The sequence below is a fragment of the Globicephala melas genome, chromosome 6, assembly GCF_963455315.2.
Source record: "Globicephala melas chromosome 6, mGloMel1.2, whole genome shotgun sequence".
NCBI lineage: Eukaryota > Metazoa > Chordata > Mammalia > Artiodactyla > Delphinidae > Globicephala > Globicephala melas.
This window is the reverse complement of record NC_083319.1, coordinates 30064953-30075292: the sequence shown is the minus strand read 5'-3', so window position 1 is coordinate 30075292 and position 10340 is coordinate 30064953. Positions and strand designations below refer to the sequence as shown.

Sequence of the window (10340 nt, the reverse complement as noted above, 5' to 3'; positions counted from 1 at the left end):
CTATACTTTGCAATTTGGGAATTATCTGTGTCCTACTTTCTGGCTTTAAACCCAGGCCTTTGGAACTTTTTCTAGACTTTCACTTGTCTTTATGAAAACAGATCTCTAACCTGATTTTTACAGCTACATATTGATTTGGAAGTCAACTAGAAGGTAATCTCCATAAGAGCAGGAATATTTATACTAATGTATCCCAACATCTGGAGTAATGCATAAGTGTTTAGTTTATATTTGTTGAATAGATAAATGGATGAGGAATCTGTGTCGCAAACAGGTAATTTTTTGAAAGTTTCACAGTTAATTACTAATGGAAGAAGCAGCGGAACCCAGGTTGCCACCCAGGCACTTTCTAATAGACTTCAGTGCCTATAGTTTTCTTTTTTCTTCTGGTGACAAACCAAATATATTTATTAAATATTTTTAGTAAACAGTAATTAGGAGGGATTTACTGTACTTTGAGTTTGAGTTTAAAGTGTGAAATTGTAGTAACCAGCCTCCAAGATGGCTCCCAATGATACCATGTCCTGGTGTGCACGACCTTGACTGTGGGCTGAAATTATTGACTCCCTCTTGAACAAGGTAAAGGCTACCTCCTGAGAGATCCTGAGACAGAATCATCTGACTTGACTCAGTTATACCATATCAGGCTTCTGACCCCTCAGAAACTATGTGGGATAATATATGTTTTTGCTTTTAAGTTCTAAGTTGTGGGGTAATTTGTTAAGCAACAACAAATAACTAATAAAATCATTTTTAAAATAAATGTACCACCATTTACAACCAAAATTATGAAGTAAAAAATATTATATATATACACCACATACACATATCTGTGTGTAATATTTATACATTATATATTTTGTTAAAGCTGTCTCTATATGTATTACCTATGTTATATATCTGCGGAGTCCCTTAGGTTAATAAGATCATTCAACACAGAGGGGTATTTCTGAAAATTGCTGAAGTAAATTCTGAAGTCATCTAGAATGAAGGCTGCGATCCCCTGCGCTTTGGGGTTTGCCTCACTGTGCTCCCAGATGCCACACAATAGCTGCAGTATTTGCTGGGGTTTTTACAGCAGACACGATACATAGCCCACAGTGACCAGAGTAGTACTGAAACTGAGCAGGACCCTGTGGGGCTCCTGGGCGTGGAAGCCTTTCTGTAGTCCCCATTTCTTGGGACTAGGCTTCAGCTTCCATGACCTTGCCTGAGTTCCAAAGGGTAGGTTCAAATGGTTGCTAGTCAGGGAAGGGAGGGGATACAGAGACAAGGGAGGAGCAGTCAAGAAACAATAGCGCAGCCTTGGGGCAGGATCCTGGTTCTGACTCGAGTACACATGAAAATATCTTTGAGCTCTTCTGCAGAACTCAAACTCCCAACAACTGGGAGATGTCACTACTTGATGAAGCATTCTTCATTCCAGAGAGAAGTTCACAGTTTGATAACCTTGAGCACCATAGAAGCTCATCAGGAGACCACCTGTGGCCAGATTAAAGCAATGCAGGCTCTACACATACCCTGATCCTTATCAGCAACCCCGCCCTTGAACCATTGCTATAAACCTCCTCACCAAATCCCCCCTGGTTGGGACACAGTTTCTAGGGCACGAGCCAACTGTGTCCCCCTTTGCCCGGCAAAGCAATAAAACTATTCTTTTCTATTTCACACAAAAATCTGTCTCTGAGATTCAATTTGGCACTGGTGCACAGAAGCTGAGTTTTCAGCATCAGTACCAAGAAGTATCTGTAGGTCACAAATGCTGTCATATGACACCTTGAACTTGGCCATTTCTGGATGTTTCCATGCAGATCCTGGAAAAGAGCACTCCTATGAAGATCATGGAATATTCAAGGCTGTTAATCAGATATCAGATGGTATATGAGGCCTGCAGCAAAACAACTGACTCCCACTTCTTTGCTGTGAAGCAAACTGCTGATATGCTTCACTACATCTTCAGTCACTAGCTTGGAAGAGAGTTCTCTGACTTCAGCTATGTTGTTCTCCAAGCCTTGAGTGAAGAGTGCCAGTCCTCAGTTTTCAATAAATTGCTTGCAGGCAGCTAGAGATTCATCTTCAAGATTCCAAAGTGCTTTCGAAGTAAACAAGAGAGCGACATCATGTGAATTCTCAGGATTCTTTTGTTTTCCTACTGCTAGAAGATCCTTGATTGCCATGAAGAGCTTTCCTTTAGGTTGTGAAGTTTGCTGAGATGAGCGTTGCACGGCTAGAAAAGAGTTGGAAGCTCACTGCCACTATGTGCATGCCTTCAGAGCCATCTCGTAACAAACTTGGCAGCATCATACCAGTCTAATGGAACACTGGCATGGATCCCTGTCAAGGCATCACACCAAGGAATTAACTGGTTACTCCCTGAGGGAAACTCCATAGCTTCGAAAGACTTTGTATTCCACCACATCTTTCAGAACACAATCTCTCCAAGGTAACAATCAGATCTTTCAGGCAGACATTAGCCAGAGTAAGGAGATGCCTCCTCTTGCACCATGTAGCAGCCCAGGGCATCCTTTTGAAAGTAGAGAGGGACAATGGTATTGTTCCAGCAGCTGTGGTGCAAGAAGTGAACCAGTAAACCATGATGCCCAAGAAGGGAGAAGGTGTCAAGCTGGACCTGGATTCCTGTGAGATGTAATATGGGCCTACTCTATGAATAGGGCACACTGCACTCCTATTGGGAATGTTTTAATATCTACCAAATTGAAATGATAGGATACAATTTTCTTGATCTAAAGTAAATTTCAAAACTTCCTATGGAAATAATTAATGAATAATTAAAAAAATAAGAAACTACAACAAAGACATATTCCAATGAAATTTTAGACATTAAAGTATATCAGATAAATCCTAAAATTATCACCACTGGGGAAGGGGGCAGGATATTTAAAATATGGTAAGGCAATGGATTAACAACCACAGAGTTTAAAGAGAAGAGATTTTGATCAAATAATTAATGGCTCCAAGGCAATGCTTCAAATCAAGAAAATAATCAAAATAAAAGGAATATCATAAAACAAGTAGAGATGATAAAAAATAATAAAATTTTCTCAATAATAATCCTTAACATGGCTATAAAAGCATTCAGATGTTACTTCAAATAACTGAAAGAAAACACATTAATATGTAAGAATAATAATTTGGATGAAAAAAATCTCTGATTATATCAGCAAAAATTCTAGGTAGTATATTTATGTTCAGAGGGGTAGTATTTTTCTTTTTCACTGGGATGATTTTTATTTTTGGTACAAATTGATGCACAGTATCAAAGACAGTGCATCTGTGTTTTTATATATAGGTAACATGTTACCCCCCCAAAAATTATCCCATTACTTAGTACCTTAAAAAAATTCATTTATTATGTCACACAATTTTTTGAGGGATCAGAATTGAAATAAGAATATGTAATTTCAAAATCATTGAAGAAGAATAAAAATGGCAAAAAATACTTTTCAAAAATGCTTACAAAACAAGAACTAGAGAAGGAAATATCAAGGAAGCATATAATACAGAAAGGTATAATAACTTTATTACAGCAAGATGGAGATAATAAGCTTTGATTGGATCCAAAAGCAAAATCTAACATTATGCTGTTATAAAGGAAAATGTGAGAAATAAATGTTATAATTAAGTGGAATTAAGGAATTGTCTGTTCTCATTCTTAGCCCTCAGAGCCACTCTCCAGCAGCAAAAATAGATCACTTAATTGAACTAATTAACTGAAGTCTTTCAGAGTCCCTAAGAAGGCAGATGTTAAAAACTGTTGTATACTTTCCATTCCACTAAATGAATAGAAGAGAAACTAAATGCCCTAAGGCACAATACAAGGGACCTATTGATTAGAAGTATGGGAGAGGGTTTTTATCTAAAAGGAAGAAAAATATATCACTTTAGAAAATTATATCATTTCATGTAGGATCAATCACACCAAAAACCATCTACCAGTAAGAATAGTATTTTAAAGACCACAATTGAGATCTTAGGTTATTGCTTTGAATTGGGTTAGAGTATTTCATTCCTCACTTAATTATGCTTACAAGCCTGGGAAATGGCAAACATTGATGATCATCCAGCAGAAACCTAGGGCATCCTAAAGCTAGCAGACCAACTATTGAGGGCATTTTCTGTTGAAAGGATCAAGGGATCAAGCTCTCTTCTTGTGAGCAGGGACACAGTTTTCTGAGAAGTGAAGGGTATCATTTGGTGTGAAGAGATAGCAGTCATTCAACAAATAGTTATTGTTTTACCTTATGTTTCACACAAAGTACTGAGGATAGAGTAGTGAACAAGGACTACAATGTTCCTCTTCTTCATGGTATTAAGTTCTAGTAAGGTAACTTAGAAAGTGAACATAACATAAAAGGAATCAATTAATTGGGGATTATACATTCAGAGAGTGAATGAGAAATTCACCTAAAAAGAGTGGTCAGGGAAGTCCTCTCTGAGGATGGACTGTTTTATCAAACCATAATGAGATACAGCTAGGTACATAAAATTCCGGGGTTGTGTGGGGAAGAATTCCAGACACAGGGAAAAAATGTGTAAAAGCCCAATGGTAGAAATAAACCATGCTTTGTACAGAACAAAAAGCCAGACAGAGTGGCTGTAGCACAGTATTAAGGAGGACAGTGAAGAGTGAAGTTTTAAGAGATAGATATTAGCTATATTATATAGACCACAACAACATGTTTGGATATTATTCAAGGAACAATGAAAAGCAACTGGATAAATTTAAGCATATGGAATGAGGATGGTAACTGGCAGAGGGTGGAAAATGTAGGGCTGCTAATTTTTTTTTTTTTAAGGCTATTCTGTTTGCTATGCTGAGAATTAATGGGAGGGGAACCAATTAGAAAGCTACAGTTATAAGCTTAGTGAATATTAGTATAGTTTTAACCAGGGAGGTAACAGGAGATATGGAGAGAAATAGACTCAGTACATATTTATATTTGAGATAGAATGAATAAGACTTCTTAATGAATTAAATAGGGTAATAGTGGAAGAAACAAATGAATAAATTAACTACTAGGTGATTTGGCCTGACAAACTAGGTGAAAAGTCTTAGCATTCATGTATACAAGAAAAATTGGAGAAAGAAGTAGTCTTGAAGAAACGGAGAGTGTGATTTATAATTTTCTTTTGTACACCTGTAAATCTGATAAGTCTATTAGATGCACAAGCGATGATGACCTTTAGATGTACAAATGAAGAAAGTTGAATATAACATGATATATATGTACATACATATACTTTATGAGCACAAATATATGGATTCTATATTAAATTATATATACTAAAATTACCTTAACACAGGATGATTTCTGTTTTGCCAGCTTCATTGAGGCATAACTGACAAATAAGATTTACATACATTTAAAATATACAGCTTGATGTTTTGATGCATGTAAATATTGTGAAATAATTACCACAATTAAGCTAATAAATATATCTATTACCTTGCATAGTTACCACTTTCGTTTCTTTTTTTGTCATGAGTATGCTTAAGAGCTATCATCTTAGCAAATTTTGAATTTCAAGTATACAGTATTGTTAATTATAGTCACCATACATACTGCATATGTGTATATATATATGCATTATGCATATATATTACATTATATTATACTATATACTATATATACTATGTAATATGTATATAATGTACTAGGCATATATATTGATGGGGTTCAGGGCAGGGTGTCTCAGAATGTGTCATTTTGGCATATGAATTATGGATTATTTCAAATTGAAGACAATCAAGGCCCAACAGACTCAAGAAGAGCTTTTTAGCTACCCCTTAACTGCCTAAAAGAATTTAGATAAGGCACCTGTACCAGGAAGAGAGATATTAGCAAACATAACTTTATTTTTGCATCAGAAGGACTTAGCCACATAGCACAGCAAACAGGCAGACATATGTTTACCAAACATATGCTCTTCCCATCTTCCTGTGAATTGTCTTAGTCCCCTTTGAAGTTCCAGACCCCTCCCTGCTTCTCCTTGGCTCAGGATGGCATATAAATCTTAACACTCTGACATCAGTCAGAGAGCTTGGTATCTTTGGGATTCCCATGTGTATGAAATTAAATTAAATGCTTTTCTCCTGTTACTCTCTCTTTTGTTACAGGGGTGTCTTAGCCAAGAACCTAGAAGGATAGATGGGAAATTATTTTTCCTCCCCTACAGCATACTACATTAGATCTCCACAACTTATTCATCTTGTATAACTAAAACTTTGTATCCTTAGACCAACATTCCCCCATTTCCCCATGGCCCTAGCCCTTGGTAACATCCATGCTACTCTCTGTGTCTATGACTTTGACTACTGTAGATCCCACATGTAAAATGTTTTTATATACAATGCATACAGAGTGTAGGTTAAGTTTCAACTTACTGTCTCCACAAGTATTTAAAATTAGGTTAATTATTTTCTGATGAAATTTGTTAAATCTAGAACTTAAGAACAAATGGGATAGATCTCTCCCTGCCCAGATTAAAATTCTAGGAAACTGTGAAACAATCTCAATCATTATCAAGGAAGAAAAGATAGTAAAAGTTGAACTCTCAAGTATTCAGAAATAAATGGCAATGAGAATGCATAAATTAAAACTTACGGAATTCAGGAAATATTTCACCACTGGAAGATATACTTCCTTTAATTTATTATGGGAGTAAATAAAAATAAAGTCCTACTCAAGATGCTTGAAAATAAAACAAATAAACCCACAGGAAATATGAGACTAATTTACAACAAAGTCATTAATGAATTAGAAAACAATGGACTTGCAGAATGGCCATCATTAAAAAGTCTACAAATAACCAATGCTGGAGAGGGTGTGGAGAAAAGGGAACCCTCCTACACTGTTGGTGGGAATAAAATTGGTGCAGCCACTGTGGAAAACAGTATGGAGGGTCCTCAGAAAACTAAAAACAGAATTACCATATGATCCAGCAATCCCACTCTTGGGCATATACCCAGACAAAACTATAATTCAAAAAGATACATGCACCCCTGTGTTTATGGCAGCACTATTCACAATAGCCAAGACATGGAAACAACCTAAATGTCCATCAACAGATGAATGGATAAAGATGTGGTACATATATACAATGGAATACTACTCAGTCCTAAAAAGGAATGAAATAATGCCATTTTCAGCAACATGGAAGCAAATAGGGATTATCATACTAAGTGAAGTCAGAAAGAGAAAGTCAAATATCATATGCTATCACTTAAATGTAGAATCTAAAATATGACACAAATGAACCTATCTATGAAATAGAAATAGAATCAGGGACAGAGCAAAGAGACTGGTGGTTGCTAAGAGGGAGGAGTTGGAGGAGGCATGGACTGGGTGTGTGGGATTAGCAGATGCAAATTGGTATATATAGAATGGATAAACAGCAAGGTCCTATTGTATAGCACAGGGAACTATACTCAATATCCTGTGACAAACCATAATGGAAAAGAATGTGAAAAAGAATGTATATATGTATATAACTGAGTCACTCTGCTGTACAACAGTAATTAACACAACATTGTAATTCAACTATAGTTCAGTAAAGAATAAGTTAAAAAAGAAAACAATGGACTTGGTAAATATACGCAAGCTCAATTCCTTAAAATAGTGAGTACATGAGGTGTAAAACAAAATGTAAACACTTTATGAAGGCTAATTAAGAAACACATAACCTAAATAGACATTTCTCCAAAGAAGATATAGATTGCCAACAAACACATGAAAGAATGCTCAACACCATTAATCATTAGAGAAATGCAAATCAAAACTACAATGAGATATCAGCTCACACCGGTCAGAATGGCCATCATCAAAAAATCTAGAAACAGTAAATGCTGGAGAGGGTGTGGAGAAAAGGGAACACTCTTGCACTGCTGGTGGGAATGTAAATTGATACAGCCACTACGGAGAACAGTATGGACGTTCCTTAAAAACCTAAAAATAGAACTACATACGACCCAGCAATTCCACTACTGGGCATATACCCTGAGAAAACCATAATTCAAAGAGTCATGTACCAAAATGTTCACTGCAGCTCTATTTACAATAGCCAGGACATGGAAGCAACCTAAGTGTCCATCAACAGATGAATGGATAAAGAAGATGTGGCACATATATACAATGGAATATTACTCAGCCATAGAAAGAAACAAAATTGAGTTATTTGTAGTGAGGTGGATGGACCTAGAGTCTGTAATACAGAGTGAAGTCAGAAAGAGAAAAACAAACACTGTATGCTAACACATATATATGGAATCTAAAACAAAATAAGGTTATTAAGAACCTAGGGGCAGGATAGGAATAAAGACACAGATTTACTAGAGAATGGACTTGAGGATATGGGGAGGGGGAAGGGTAAGCTGTGACAAAGTGAGAGAGTGGCATGGACATATATACACTACCAAATGTAAAACAGATAGCTAGTGGGAAGCAGCCCCATAGCACAGGGAGATCAGCTCGGTGCTTTGTGACTACCTAGAGGGGTGGGATAGGGAGGGTGGGAGGAGACGCAAGAGGGAAGAGATATGGGGATATATGTATACGTATAGCTGATTCACTTTGTTATAAAGCAGAAACTAACACACCATTGTAAAGCAATTATACTACAATAAAGATGTTAAAAAAAGAAAAAGAAAAAAAGGAAAAGAAGAAATGTCCTGGGAAACAAAAAATAAGTCAAGAAGTAAGGATGAGTCCAAATGCTGACAAACTATTGAAAAACATAAAGCCCCTCCCCAAATTAATCCACAATATGACTGGTCTAGCACCGTAAAAGGATAGCATATGATGAGACAGAAATCTATCTATAAGTTATTCTAGAGTTCCTTAGATTACAGATACTATGGTATATAGCCCAGCTGAGGTACATGGAATGGTTCTTTGTTCCTGACCTCAGTAAATAACTAATAACAATAAAAAGAAAATATTTCTGAAGTTACAATGGAGTTATAAGCTTAGGGAAACTGTGAGGCCTCTGTACAGGAATAACTTCTAAGCCATAACAATATATGTGTTAAAAAAGGAGACAGCAGGCCCAAAAAGGAGTCACTTGTACTAAACCCCAGGTCAGAAGACCAAGAGTTAATACTTAACCTAATTGCAATTTCAACACCCACCCCCACAAGGAATATGACCTTTAACCATCCAACCTGGAATTTCCTGGTCAGCATGGAGGAAATCTGCTGATAGACCCTTTTCATTCCCCTTAGGAAGGTGACCTTGCCTAAAACAATGCATTCCTTGCTAATAATTTCCTTTTTTTCCTCTCCTTCTCTGCCTTTGAAAACTTTCCTTTTCTGTAGCTTGACAGAGCTGAGTTCTTTTCTATTGTTACATGGGATTTTGCCCAATTCATAAATTGTTTAATAAAGCCAATTTTATCTCTAAAATTTGCTCAGTTGAATTTTTGTTATTTAAATGTATGGCTCTAGTTATGTTAATCAAAGTAAGGAGATTTCTGTGAATTAACACCTCTTGTTACATCTATGCAAATGAAACTGGTCAAATAAAGCATAAAATTAATGATACTGGCTTATAAAATCACAAAACAAACTTATGGAATGGACATGTTTTAGGGATAACCACTTGATAAGTATGAACTATGGGAACAAAACTAACACATATCCCTGCCAACATTAGCCAAGTGTGAATAGCAAGTCCTTTGGTGGGAAGTGAGTGGTGAGCACTTTGTACCCTGAGATAAACCAAAAATAACAGGGTTTTTGCTTTTGTCCCCAGACTAATTCCTTAGATTTTCCTACAAATTATTGATTCTCTAAGGAAAACGATTTTATCATTGACTTTTTCAAAGCTGATACCTTTATAAATATGATAATCATGAGAAAAAAATTTTTTTCAAATCTGAATAGACTAACTGGTAATACTGTGTTTTTCCCTTTAAATGTCTTTTGCATTTTCTATTTAATTATTCAGTCCTTCTAAGTCTGACACCCTTGCATTTCTGGTAAACAGAGTTCTCGTTCCTCAATTCTTTTGTCTCTGAGTCATTCCTTCACACAAAGGTAGTTCAAATCAAAGTTCTTCTCTGGGATATTTTGCTAGAATGATGAGAAGAGAGATTCTGATGGGATTCAGGACAGGCCACACCAAAATGTGCCACTTTGGCATATGGCTTATATGGAACTGACAATCAAGGCCCAACAGACTCAAGAAGAGCTTTTTGCCTCCCCCTCAACTGCCTAAAAGATTCTAGATAGAGAGCCTGTATCAGGAGGAGAGTTATTACAAAAGATGACTTTTTTTTTTTTTTTACATCAGAAAGACTTATCTGCAGAGCACGACAAACAT

The 10340-nt window shown here is 36.3% G+C and overlaps 1 pseudogene; it reads right to left on the bottom strand.

Moving 5' to 3' along the window:
- Nucleotides 1–1601: 1601 nt before the first annotated feature.
- Nucleotides 1602–10340, bottom strand: part of LOC115867793 (protein zyg-11 homolog A-like) — a 46912-nt pseudogene continuing 38173 nt past the window's right edge.